The following is a 12,459-nucleotide window of genomic DNA, read 5'->3' on the forward strand; positions in this document are numbered from 1 at the left end:
TGCAAAATGAGATCAATTCATTTTTTAAAGAGCAAATGAAAAAATAAGACTTCAAAAGAATGGAACTCATTTATTTTGAGTCAAATGACGCAAAGGTACGTGAATCAAAGTCAATTAATGTTGAAAATACCCATTCAAATAGATCCGTTTTCAACTAGAGAGATTAAGACTCAGCGTATCCGTCTCAATCCTCCACAACTGCTTATGTTACCCCTCCATATCTGCAGTGAAAGATGGTGGACCTAGATCGGTTTTTGTCAAACCAAGACAATACCTATAATCGGTCTTCTCACAAAAACATCTCTAGCTTCCGAACCGTTTGACCTACAAATTCGTATGACCACTCTCTGGAATGAGGAGACCCTCACGAACACTGTGGTATTCTCAATTTTTCTCTACATCCCCCACAAGTGTCAGGAGACTCGTCTGAAGTCAGAACTGTCTAAGTGCCAAGTTCTGTTTGTAGAATCCAAAATCTTGAGCTACAAACTAATGTGACCCCACTTGTCGCAATGTTCTCCGTTTTGCCCTACGTTCCCCACAAGTGTCACGGGACTAATCTGAAGGTAACCTGTAGTGATTAAAATGATAGATTTTTTAACCAGGGACCTCTCGCAACCTAAGCCATAATCATACACCTAAACCAACGATCTGTCTGGTCAATGAATTATCACTTTCCACCAAAATGACGGTCAAATTATGAGTCGATGTCTCAATGTTGCTACTGAGCTGCACATAGCATTGGTGGTATAGTGGTGAGCATAGCTGCCTTCTAAGCAGTTGACCTTGGTTCGATTCCCGGCCAATGCAGAGCCTGAGGAATTCGTTTGTTTTAGTGGCTGGATGTCATTTCAAGTGTATTACATTTGAATCATTATCGTTGTACTTGGAAGTCAGAATTGCTCCTACATTCTGCAGGTTATCTAAAATAATAAATGTTGTGCGACGTTGAACCAACAAATATCAAAATAGATTTGCAGTCCCATCGCCAAAACCATTCAGCCACCTTGTCCTGCGCCCAAGAGGTGATAGTCGGCATTCCGACCAGTGGCCCAAGATCTGCCTGTCTGAGATTGTTCAAGGATCTGCAAAAGGGCTCATCCGGGATTTGAACCCGGGACCTCTCGCACCCTAAGCGAGAATCATACCCCTAGACCAACGAGCCTTATGCGAAAAGTTATTTTTTTGCTTTCTGCAAGACAATGACTTGTGAGCATAAGACTCTTGACCATGCTTCAAATTATCATTTTTTAAAGAGCAAATGAAAAAATAAGACTTTGACTCAATTATTTTGTCAAATGACGCAAAGGTACGTGAATCAAAGTCAATTAATGTTGAAAATACCCATTCAAATAGATCCGTTTTCAACTAGAGAGATTAAGACTCAGCGTATCCGTCTCAATCCTCCACAACTGCTTATGTTACCCCTCCATATCTGCAGTGAAAGATGGTGGACCTAGATCGGTTTTTGTCAAACCATGAGACAATACCTATAATCGGTCTTCTCACAAAAACATCTCTAGCTTCCGAACCGTTTGACCTACAAATTCGTATGACCACTCTCTGGAATGAGGAGACCCTCACGAACACGGTGGTATTCTCAATATTTCTCTACATCCCCCACAAGTGTCAGGAGACTCGTCTGAAGTCAGAACCGTCTATGTGCCAAGTTCTGTTTGTAGAATCCAAAATCTTGAGCTACAAACTAATGTGACCCCACTTGTCGCAATGTTCTCCGTTTTGCCCTACGTTCCCCACAAGTGTCACGGGACTAATCTGAAGGTAACCTGTAGTGATTAAAATGATAGATTTTTTAACCAGGGACCTCTCGCAACCTAAGCCATAATCATACACCTAAACCAACGATCTGTCTGGTCAATGAATTATCACTTTCCACCAAAATGACGGTCAAATTATGAGTCGATGTCTCAATGTTGCTACTGAGCTGCACATAGCATTGGTGGTATAGTGGTGAGCATAGCTGCCTTCCAAGCAGTTGACCCGGGTTCGATTCCCGGCCAATGCAGAGCCTGAGGAATTTGTTTGTTTTAGGGCTGGATGTCATTTCAAGTGTATTACATTTGAATCATTATCGTTGTACTTGGAAGTCAGAATTGCTCCTACATTCTGCAGGTTATCTAAAATAATAAATGTTGTGCGACGTTGAACCAACAAGTGCATATCAAAATAGATTTGCAGTCCCATCGCCAAAACCATTCAGCCACCTTGTCCTGCGCCCAAGAGGTGATAGTCGGCATTCCGACCAGTGGCCCAAGATCTGCCTGTCTGAGATTGTTCAAGGATCTGCAAAAGGGCTCATCCGGGATTTGAACCCGGGACCTCTCGCACCCTAAGCGAGAATCATACCCCTAGACCAACGAGCCTTATGCCAAAAGTTATTTTTTTGCTTTCTGCAGCAATGACAGTGAAGAAATTGACGTGTCCCTGGTGCTTGGAACGATTGAACACATGTGAGTGTTTTGTGCTTTACTTGTGAGCATGAATCAAAGTCAATTAATGTTGAAAATACCCATTCAAATAGATCCGTTTTCAAAGGTACGTGAATCAAAGTCAATTAATGTTGAGATCCGTTTTTATATGACTCAGCGTATCCGTCTCAATCCTCCACAACTGCTTATGTTACCCCTCCATATCTGCAGTGAAAGATGGTGGACCTAGATCGGTTTTTGTCAAACCAAGACAATACCTATAATCGGTCTTCTCACAAAAACATCTCTAGCTTCCGAACCGTTTGACCTACAAATTCGTATGACCACTCTCTGGAATGAGGAGACCCTCACGAACACTGTGGTATTCTCAATTTTTCTCTACATCCCCCACAAGTGTCAGGAGACTCGTCTGAAGTCAGAACCGTCTATGTGCCAAGTTCTGTTTGTAGAATCCAAAATCTTGAGCTACAAACTAATGTGACCCCACTTGTCGCAATGTTCTCCGTTTTGCCCTACGTTCCCCACAAGTGTCACGGGACTAATCTGAAGGTTACCTGTAGTGATTAAAATGATAGATTTTTTAACCAGGGACCTCTCGCAACCTAAGCCATAATCATACACCTAAACCAACGATCTGTCTGGTCAATGAATTATCACTTTCCACCAAAATGACGGTCAAATTATGAGTCGATGTCTCAATGTTGCTACTGAGCTGCACATAGCATTGGTGGTATAGTGGTGAGCATAGCTGCCTTCCAAGCAGTTGACCCGGGTTCGATTCCCGGCCAATGCAGAGCCTGAGGAATTCATTTATTTTAAGGGCTGGATGTCATTTCAAGTGTATTACATTGGAATCATTATCGTTGTACTTGGAAGTCAGAATTGCTCCTACATTCTGCAAGTTATCTAAAATAATAAATGTTGTGTGACGTTGAACCAACAAGTGCATATCAAAATAGATTTGCAGTCCCATCGCCAAAACCATTCAGCCACCTTGTCCTGCGCCCAAGAGGTGATAGTCGGCATTCCGACCAGTGGCCCCCTGTCTGAGATTGTTCAAGGATCTGCAAAAGCGCTCATCCGGGATTTGAACCCGGGACCTCTCGCACCCTATGCGAGAATCATACCCCTAGACCAACGAGCCTTATGCCAAAAGTTATTTTTTTGCTTTCTGCAGCAATGACAGTGAAGATATCGATTGACCTGTCCATGGTGCTTGGAACGATTGAACATCATGTGAGTGTTTTGTGCTTTACTTGTGAGCATAACAGTCTTCCAAACTCTTGACCATGCTTCAGTTCAAATCTTCTGTAGTTCATCTGCTGTTTCTTTCACATTCTGTCTTCTTCAGTCGCGACAGCAAAATGATGACGAGTTTTTACAAATTAATAAAGTGCAAAATGAGATCAATTCATTTTTTAAAGAGCAAATGAAAAAATAAGACTTCAAAAGAATGGAACTCATTTATTTTGAGTCAAATGACGCAAAGGTACGTGAATCAAAGTCAATTAATGTTGAAAATACCCATTCAAATAGATCCGTTTTCAACTAGAGAGATTAAGACTCAGCGTATCCGTCTCAATCCTCCACAACTGCTTATGTTACCCCTCCATATCTGCAGTGAAAGATGGTGGACCTAGATCGGTTTTTGTCAAACCATGAGACAATACCTATAATCGGTCTTCTCACAAAAACATCTCTAGCTTCCGAACCGTTTGACCTACAAATTCGTATGACCACTCTCTGGAATGAGGAGACCCTCACGAACACGGTGGTATTCTCAATATTTCTCTACATCCCCCACAAGTGTCAGGAGACTCGTCTGAAGTCAGAACCGTCTATGTGCCAAGTTCTGTTTGTAGAATCCAAAATCTTGAGCTACAAACTAATGTGACCCCACTTGTCGCAATGTTCTCCGTTTTGCCCTACGTTCCCCACAAGTGTCACGGGACTAATCTGAAGGTAACCTGTAGTGATTAAAATGATAGATTTTTTAACCAGGGACCTCTCGCAACCTAAGCCATAATCATACACCTAAACCAACGATCTGTCTGGTCAATGAATTATCACTTTCCACCAAAATGACGGTCAAATTATGAGTCGATGTCTCAATGTTGCTACTGAGCTGCACATAGCATTGGTGGTATAGTGGTGAGCATAGCTGCCTTCTAAGCAGTTGACCTGGGTTCGATTCCCGGCCAATGCAGAGCCTGAGGAATTCGTTTGTTTTAGTGGCTGGATGTCATTTCAAGTGTATTACATTTGAATCATTATCGTTGTACTTGGAAGTCAGAATTGCTCCTACATTCTGCAGGTTATCTAAAATAATAAATGTTGTGCGACGTTGAACCAACAAATATCAAAATAGATTTGCAGTCCCATCGCCAAAACCATTCAGCCACCTTGTCCTGCGCCCAAGAGGTGATAGTCGGCATTCCGACCAGTGGCCCAAGATCTGCCTGTCTGAGATTGTTCAAGGATCTGCAAAAGGGCTCATCCGGGATTTGAACCCGGGACCTCTCGCACCCTAAGCGAGAATCATACCCCTAGACCAACGAGCCTTATGCGAAAAGTTATTTTTTTGCTTTCTGCAGCAATGACAGAGAAATTATCGATTGACGTGTCCATGAATCAAAGTCAATTAATGTTGAAAATACCCATTCAAATAGATCCGTTTTCAACTAGAGAGATTAAGACTCAGCGTATCCGTCTCAATCCTCCACAACTGCTTATGTTACCCCTCCATATCTGCAGTGAAAGATGGTGGACCTAGATCGGTTTTTGTCAAAGACAATACCTATAATCGGTCTTCTCACAAAAACATCTCTAGCTTCCGAACCGTTTGACCTACAAATTCGTATGACCACTCTCTGGAATGAGGAGACCCTCACGAACACTGTGGTATTCTCAATTTTTCTCTACATCCCCCACAAGTGTCAGGAGACTCGTCTGAAGTCAGAACCGTCTATGTGCCAAGTTCTGTTTGTAGAATCCAAAATCTTGGGCTACAAACTAATGTGACCCCACTTGTCGCAATGTTCTCCGTTTTGCCCTACGTTCCCCACAAGTGTCACGGGACTAATCTGAAGGTAACCTGTAGTGATTAAAATGATAGATTTTTTAACCAGGGACCTCTCGCAACCTAAGCCATAATCATACACCTAAACCAACGTCCCTGGTGCTTGGAACGATTGAACATCATGTGAGTGTTTTGTGCTTTACTTGTGAGCATAACAGTCTTCCAAACTCTTGACCATGCTTCAGTTCAAATCTTCTGTAGTTCATCTGCTGTGTCTTTCACATTCTGTCTTCTTCAGTCGCGACAGCAAAATGATGACGAGTTTTTACAAATTAATAAAGTGCAAAATGAGATCAATTCATTTTTTAAAGAGCAAATGAAAAAATAAGACTTCAAAAGAATGGAACTCATTTATTTTGAGTCAAATGACGCAAAGGTACGTGAATCAAAGTCAATTAATGTTGAAAATACCCATTCAAATAGATCCGTTTTCAACTAGAGAGATTAAGACTCAGCGTATCCGTCTCAATCCTCCACAACTGCTTATGTTACCCCTCCATATCTGCAGTGAAAGATGGTGGACCTAGATCGGTTTTTGTCAAACCATGAGACAATACCTATAATCGGTCTTCTCACAAAAACATCTCTAGCTTCCGAACCGTTTGACCTACAAATTCGTATGACCACTCTCTGGAATGAGGAGACCCTCACGAACACGGTGGTATTCTCCCACAAGTGTCCATAGACTCGTCTGAAGTCAGAACCGTCTATGTGCCAAGTTATGTTTGTAGAATCCAAAATCTTGAGCTACAAACTAATGTGACCCCACTTGTCGCAATGTTCTCCGTTTTGCCCTACGTTCCCCACAAGTGTCACGGGACTAATCTGAAGGTAACCTGTAGTGATTAAAATGATAGATTTTTTAACCAGGGACCTCTCGCAACCTAAGCCATAATCATACACCTAAACCAACGATCTGTCTGGTCAATGAATTATCACTTTCCACCAAAATGACGGTCAAATTATGAGTCGATGTCTCAATGTTGCTACTGAGCTGCACATAGCATTGGTGGTATAGTGGTGAGCATAGCTGCCTTCCAAGCAGTTGACCCGGGGTCGATTCCCGGCCAATGCAGAGCCTGAGGAATTCATTTATTTTAAGGGCTGGATGTCATTTCAAGTGTATTACATTGGAATCATTATCGTTGTACTTGGAAGTCAGAATTGCTCCTACATTCTGCAAGTTATCTAAAATAATAAATGTTGTGTGACGTTGAACCAACAAGTGCATATCAAAATAGATTTGCAGTCCCATCGCCAAAACCATTCAGCCACCTTGTCCTGCGCCCAAGAGGTGATAGTCGGCATTCCGACCAGTGGCCCAAGATCTGCCTGTCTGAGATTGTTCAAGGATCTGAAAAAGGGCTCATCCGGGATTTGAACCCGGGACCTCTCGCACCCTAAGCGAGAATCATACCCCTAGACCAACGAGCCTTATGCCAAAAGTTATTTTTTTGCTTTCTGCAGCAATGACAGTGAAGATATTGATTGACGTGTCCATGGTGCTTGGAACGATTGAACATCATGTGAGTGTTTTGTGCTTTACTTGTGAGCATAACAGTCTTCCAAACTCTTGACCATGCTTCAGTTCAAATCTTCTGTAGTTCATCTGCTGTGTCTTTCACATTCTGTCTTCTTCAGTCGCGACAGCAAAATGATGACGAGTTTTTACAAATTAATAAAGTGCAAAATGAGATCAATTCATTTTTTAAAGAGCAAATGAAAAAATAAGACTTCAAAAGAATGGAACTCATTTATTTTGAGTCAAATGACGCAAAGGTACGTGAATCAAAGTCAATTAATGTTGAAAATACCCATTCAAATAGATCCGTTTTCAACTAGAGAGATTAAGACTCAGCGTATCCGTCTCAATCCTCCACAACTGCTTATGTTACCCCTCCATATCTGCAGTGAAAGATGGTGGACCTAGATCGGTTTTTGTCAAACCATGAGACAATACCTATAATCGGTCTTCTCACAAAAACATCTCTAGCTTCCGAACCGTTTGACCTACAAATTCGTATGACCACTCTCTGGAATGAGGAGACCCTCACGAACACGGTGGTATTCTCAATTTTTCTCTACATCCCCCACAAGTGTCAGGAGACTCGTCTGAAGTCAGAACCGTCTATGTGCCAAGTTCTGTTTGTAGAATCCAAAATCTTGAGCTACAAACTAATGTGACCCCACTTGTCGCAATGTTCTCCGTTTTGCCCTACGTTCCCCACAAGTGTCACGGGACTAATCTGAAGGTAACCTGTAGTGATTAAAATGATAGATTTTTTAACCAGGGACCTCTCGCAACCTAAGCCATAATCATACACCTAAACCAACGATCTGTCTGGTCAATGAATTATCACTTTCCACCAAAATGACGGTCAAATTATGAGTCGATGTCTCAATGTTGCTACTGAGCTGCACATAGCATTGGTGGTATAGTGGTGAGCATAGCTGCCTTCCAAGCAGTTGACCCGGGTTCGATTCCCGGCCAATGCAGAGCCTGAGGAATTCATTTGTTTTAAGGGCTGGATGTCATTTCAAGTGTATTACATTGGAATCATTATCGTTGTACTTGGAAGTCAGAATTGCTCCTACATTCTGCAAGTTATCTATAAATGTTGTGTGACGTTGAACCAACAAGTGCATATCAAAATAGATTTGCAGTCCCATCGCCAAAACCATTCAGCCACCTTGTCCTGCGCCCAAGAGGTGATAGTCGGCATTCCGACCAGTGGCCCAAGATCTGCCTGTCTGAGATTGTTCAAGGATCTGCAAAAGGGCTCATCCGGGATTTGAACCCGGGACCTCTCGCACCCTAAGCGAGAATCATACCCCTAGACCAACGAGCCTTATGCCAAAAGTTATTTTTTTGCTTTCTGCAGCAATGACAGTGAAGATATCGATTGACGTGTCCATGGTGCTTGGAACGATTGAACATCATGTGAGTGTTTTGTGCTTTACTTGTGAGCATAACAGTCTTCCAAACTCTTGACCATGCTTCAGTTCAAATCTTCTGTAGTTCATCTGCTGTGTCTTTCACATTCTGTCTTCTTCAGTCGCGACAGCAAAATGATGACGAGTTTTTACAAATTAATAAAGTGCAAAATGAGATCAATTCATTTTTTAAAGAGCAAATGAAAAAATAAGACTTCAAAAGAATGGAACTCATTTATTTTGAGTCAAATGACGCAAAGGTACGTGAATCAAAGTCAATTAATGTTGAAAATACCCATTCAAATAGATCCGTTTTCAACTAGAGAGATTAAGACTCAGCGTATCCGTCTCAATCCTCCACAACTGCTTATGTTACCCCTCCATATCTGCAGTGAAAGATGGTGGACCTAGATCGGTTTTTGTCAAACCATGAGACAATACCTATAATCGGTCTTCTCACAAAAACATCTCTAGCTTCCGAACCGTTTGACCTACAAATTCGTATGACCACTCTCTGGAATGAGGAGACCCTCACGAACACGGTGGTATTCTCAATTTTTCTCTACATCCCCCACAAGTGTCAGGAGACTCGTCTGAAGTCAGAACCGTCTATGTGCCAAGTTCTGTTTGTAGAATCCAAAATCTTGAGCTACAAACTAATGTGACCCCACTTGTCGCAATGTTCTCCGTTTTGCCCTACGTTCCCCACAAGTGTCACGGGACTAATCTGAAGGTAACCTGTAGTGATTAAAATGATAGATTTTTTAACCAGGGACCTCTCGCAACCTAAGCCATAATCATACACCTAAACCAACGATCTGTCTGGTCAATGAATTATCACTTTCCACCAAAATGACGGTCAAATTATGAGTCGATGTCTCAATGTTGCTACTGAGCTGCACATAGCATTGGTGGTATAGTGGTGAGCATAGCTGCCTTCCAAGCAGTTGACCCGGGTTCGATTCCCGGCCAATGCAGAGCCTGAGGAATTCATTTGTTTTAAGGGCTGGATGTCATTTCAAGTGTATTACATTGGAATCATTATCGTTGTACTTGGAAGTCAGAATTGCTCCTACATTCTGCAAGTTATCTAAAATAATAAATGTTGTGTGACGTTGAACCAACAAGTGCATATCAAAATAGATTTGCAGTCCCATCGCCAAAACCATTCAGCCACCTTGTCCTGCGCCCAAGAGGTGATAGTCGGCATTCCGACCAGTGGCCCAAGATCTGCCTGTCTGAGATTGTTCAAGGATCTGCAAAAGGGCTCATCCGGGATTTGAACCCGGGACCTCTCGCACCCTAAGCGAGAATCATACCCCTAGACCAACGAGCCTTATGCCAAAAGTTATTTTTTTGCTTTCTGCAGCAATGACAGTGAAGATATCGATTGACGTGTCCATGGTGCTTGGAACGATTGAACATCATGTGAGTGTTTTGTGCTTTACTTGTGAGCATAACAGTCTTCCAAACTCTTGACCATGCTTCAGTTCAAATCTTCTGTAGTTCATCTGCTGTTTCTTTCACATTCTGTCTTCTTCAGTCGCGACAGCAAAATGATGACGAGTTTTTACAAATTAATAAAGTGCAAAATGAGATCAATTCATTTTTTAAAGAGCAAATGAAAAAATAAGACTTCAAAAGAATGGAACTCATTTATTTTGAGTCAAATGACGCAAAGGTACGTGAATCAAAGTCAATTAATGTTGAAAATACCCATTCAAATAGATCCGTTTTCAACTAGAGAGATTAAGACTCAGCGTATCCGTCTCAATCCTCCACAACTGCTTATGTTACCCCTCCATATCTGCAGTGAAAGATGGTGGACCTAGATCGGTTTTTGTCAAACCATGAGACAATACCTATAATCGGTCTTCTCACAAAAACATCTCTAGCTTCCGAACCGTTTGACCTACAAATTCGTATGACCACTCTCTGGAATGAGGAGACCCTCACGAACACGGTGGTATTCTCAATTTTTCTCTACATCCCCCACAAGTGTCAGGAGACTCGTCTGAAGTCAGAACCGTCTATGTGCCAAGTTCTGTTTGTAGAATCCAAAATCTTGAGCTACAAACTAATGTGACCCCACTTGTCGCAATGTTCTCCGTTTTGCCCTACGTTCCCCACAAGTGTCACGGGACTAATCTGAAGGTAACCTGTAGTGATTAAAATGATAGATTTTTTAACCAGGGACCTCTCGCAACCTAAGCCATAATCATACACCTAAACCAACGATCTGTCTGGTCAATGAATTATCACTTTCCACCAAAATGACGGTCAAATTATGAGTCGATGTCTCAATGTTGCTACTGAGCTGCACATAGCATTGGTGGTATAGTGGTGAGCATAGCTGCCTTCCAAGCAGTTGACCCGGGTTCGATTCCCGGCCAATGCAGAGCCTGAGGAATTCATTTGTTTTAGGGGCTGGATGTCATTTCAAGTGTATTACATTGGAATCATTATCGTTGTACTTGGAAGTCAGAATTGCTCCTACATTCTGCAAGTTATCTAAAATAATAAATGTTGTGTGACGTTGAACCAACAAGTGCATATCAAAATAGATTTGCAGTCCCATCGCCAAAACCATTCAGCCACCTTGTCCTGCGCCCAAGAGGTGATAGTCGGCATTCCGACCAGTGGCCCAAGATCTGCCTGTCTGAGATTGTTCAAGGATCTGCAAAAGGGCTCATCCGGGATTTGAACCCGGGACCTCTCGCACCCTAAGCGAGAATCATACCCCTAGACCAACGAGCCTTATGCCAAAAGTTATTTTTTTGCTTTCTGCAGCAATGACAGTGAAGATATCGATTGACGTGTCCATGGTGCTTGGAACGATTGAACATCATGTGAGTGTTTTGTGCTTTACTTGTGAGCATAACAGTCTTCCAAACTCTTGACCATGCTTCAGTTCAAATCTTCTGTAGTTCATCTGCTGTTTCTTTCACATTCTGTCTTCTTCAGTCGCGACAGCAAAATGATGACGAGTTTTTACAAATTAATAAAGTGCAAAATGAGATCAATTCATTTTTTAAAGAGCAAATGAAAAAATAAGACTTCAAAAGAATGGAACTCATTTATTTTGAGTCAAATGACGCAAAGGTACGTGAATCAAAGTCAATTAATGTTGAAAATACCCATTCAAATAGATCCGTTTTCAACTAGAGAGATTAAGACTCAGCGTATCCGTCTCAATCCTCCACAACTGCTTATGTTACCCCTCCATATCTGCAGTGAAAGATGGTGGACCTAGATCGGTTTTTGTCAAACCATGAGACAATACCTATAATCGGTCTTCTCACAAAAACATCTCTAGCTTCCGAACCGTTTGACCTACAAATTCGTATGACCACTCTCTGGAATGAGGAGACCCTCACGAACACGGTGGTATTCTCAATTTTTCTCTACATCCCCCACAAGTGTCAGGAGACTCGTCTGAAGTCAGAACCGTCTATGTGCCAAGTTCTGTTTGTAGAATCCAAAATCTTGAGCTACAAACTAATGTGACCCCACTTGTCGCAATGTTCTCCGTTTTGCCCTACGTTCCCCACAAGTGTCACGGGACTAATCTGAAGGTAACCTGTAGTGATTAAAATGATAGATTTTTTAACCAGGGACCTCTCGCAACCTAAGCCATAATCATACACCTAAACCAACGATCTGTCTGGTCAATGAATTATCACTTTCCACCAAAATGACGGTCAAATTATGAGTCGATGTCTCAATGTTGCTACTGAGCTGCACATAGCATTGGTGGTATAGTGGTGAGCATAGCTGCCTTCCAAGCAGTTGACCCGGGTTCGATTCCCGGCCAATGCAGAGCCTGAGGAATTCATTTGTTTTAGGGGCTGGATGTCATTTCAAGTGTATTACATTGGAATCATTATCGTTGTAATTGGAAGTCAGAATTGCTCCTACATTCTGCAAGTTATCTAAAATAATAAATGTTGTGTGACGTTGAACCAACAAGTGCATATCAAAATAGATTTGCAGTCC

The 12,459-nt window shown here is 42.0% G+C and overlaps 17 non-coding genes across 17 annotated transcripts; 9 read left to right on the top strand and 8 right to left on the bottom strand.

Moving 5' to 3' along the window:
- Positions 1 to 738: 738 nt before the first annotated feature.
- trnar-ucu (transfer RNA arginine (anticodon UCU)) lies at positions 739 to 810 on the top strand. The gene has a single exon. It is a non-coding gene; the product is annotated as a tRNA-Arg (tRNA).
- Positions 811 to 1,093: 283 nt separating this feature from the next.
- trnap-agg (transfer RNA proline (anticodon AGG)) lies at positions 1,094 to 1,165 on the bottom strand. Its single transcript has one exon. It is a non-coding gene; the product is annotated as a tRNA-Pro (tRNA).
- Positions 1,166 to 1,954: 789 nt separating this feature from the next.
- Positions 1,955 to 2,026, top strand: trnag-ucc (transfer RNA glycine (anticodon UCC)). Its single transcript has one exon. It is a non-coding gene; the product is annotated as a tRNA-Gly (tRNA).
- A 286-nt stretch (positions 2,027 to 2,312) lies between these two features.
- On the bottom strand, positions 2,313 to 2,384 carry trnap-agg (transfer RNA proline (anticodon AGG)). Its single transcript has one exon. It is a non-coding gene; the product is annotated as a tRNA-Pro (tRNA).
- A 787-nt stretch (positions 2,385 to 3,171) lies between these two features.
- Positions 3,172 to 3,243, top strand: trnag-ucc (transfer RNA glycine (anticodon UCC)). Its single transcript has one exon. It is a non-coding gene; the product is annotated as a tRNA-Gly (tRNA).
- A 278-nt stretch (positions 3,244 to 3,521) lies between these two features.
- On the bottom strand, positions 3,522 to 3,594 carry trnap-agg (transfer RNA proline (anticodon AGG)). The gene has a single exon. It is a non-coding gene; the product is annotated as a tRNA-Pro (tRNA).
- A 990-nt stretch (positions 3,595 to 4,584) lies between these two features.
- Positions 4,585 to 4,656, top strand: trnar-ucu (transfer RNA arginine (anticodon UCU)). The gene has a single exon. It is a non-coding gene; the product is annotated as a tRNA-Arg (tRNA).
- A 283-nt stretch (positions 4,657 to 4,939) lies between these two features.
- Positions 4,940 to 5,011, bottom strand: trnap-agg (transfer RNA proline (anticodon AGG)). Its single transcript has one exon. It is a non-coding gene; the product is annotated as a tRNA-Pro (tRNA).
- Positions 5,012 to 6,532: 1,521 nt separating this feature from the next.
- trnag-ucc (transfer RNA glycine (anticodon UCC)) lies at positions 6,533 to 6,604 on the top strand. The gene has a single exon. It is a non-coding gene; the product is annotated as a tRNA-Gly (tRNA).
- A 287-nt stretch (positions 6,605 to 6,891) lies between these two features.
- trnap-agg (transfer RNA proline (anticodon AGG)) lies at positions 6,892 to 6,963 on the bottom strand. The gene has a single exon. It is a non-coding gene; the product is annotated as a tRNA-Pro (tRNA).
- A 990-nt stretch (positions 6,964 to 7,953) lies between these two features.
- trnag-ucc (transfer RNA glycine (anticodon UCC)) lies at positions 7,954 to 8,025 on the top strand. Its single transcript has one exon. It is a non-coding gene; the product is annotated as a tRNA-Gly (tRNA).
- Positions 8,026 to 8,306: 281 nt separating this feature from the next.
- Positions 8,307 to 8,378, bottom strand: trnap-agg (transfer RNA proline (anticodon AGG)). The gene has a single exon. It is a non-coding gene; the product is annotated as a tRNA-Pro (tRNA).
- A 990-nt stretch (positions 8,379 to 9,368) lies between these two features.
- Positions 9,369 to 9,440, top strand: trnag-ucc (transfer RNA glycine (anticodon UCC)). Its single transcript has one exon. It is a non-coding gene; the product is annotated as a tRNA-Gly (tRNA).
- A 287-nt stretch (positions 9,441 to 9,727) lies between these two features.
- trnap-agg (transfer RNA proline (anticodon AGG)) lies at positions 9,728 to 9,799 on the bottom strand. The gene has a single exon. It is a non-coding gene; the product is annotated as a tRNA-Pro (tRNA).
- A 990-nt stretch (positions 9,800 to 10,789) lies between these two features.
- Positions 10,790 to 10,861, top strand: trnag-ucc (transfer RNA glycine (anticodon UCC)). The gene has a single exon. It is a non-coding gene; the product is annotated as a tRNA-Gly (tRNA).
- Positions 10,862 to 11,148: 287 nt separating this feature from the next.
- Positions 11,149 to 11,220, bottom strand: trnap-agg (transfer RNA proline (anticodon AGG)). The gene has a single exon. It is a non-coding gene; the product is annotated as a tRNA-Pro (tRNA).
- Positions 11,221 to 12,210: 990 nt separating this feature from the next.
- On the top strand, positions 12,211 to 12,282 carry trnag-ucc (transfer RNA glycine (anticodon UCC)). Its single transcript has one exon. It is a non-coding gene; the product is annotated as a tRNA-Gly (tRNA).
- The last annotated feature ends 177 nt before the right edge of the window (positions 12,283 to 12,459 follow it).

Source organism: Oncorhynchus clarkii, chromosome 9 (assembly GCF_045791955.1).
Source record: "Oncorhynchus clarkii lewisi isolate Uvic-CL-2024 chromosome 9, UVic_Ocla_1.0, whole genome shotgun sequence".
Lineage (NCBI taxonomy): Eukaryota > Metazoa > Chordata > Actinopteri > Salmoniformes > Salmonidae > Oncorhynchus > Oncorhynchus clarkii.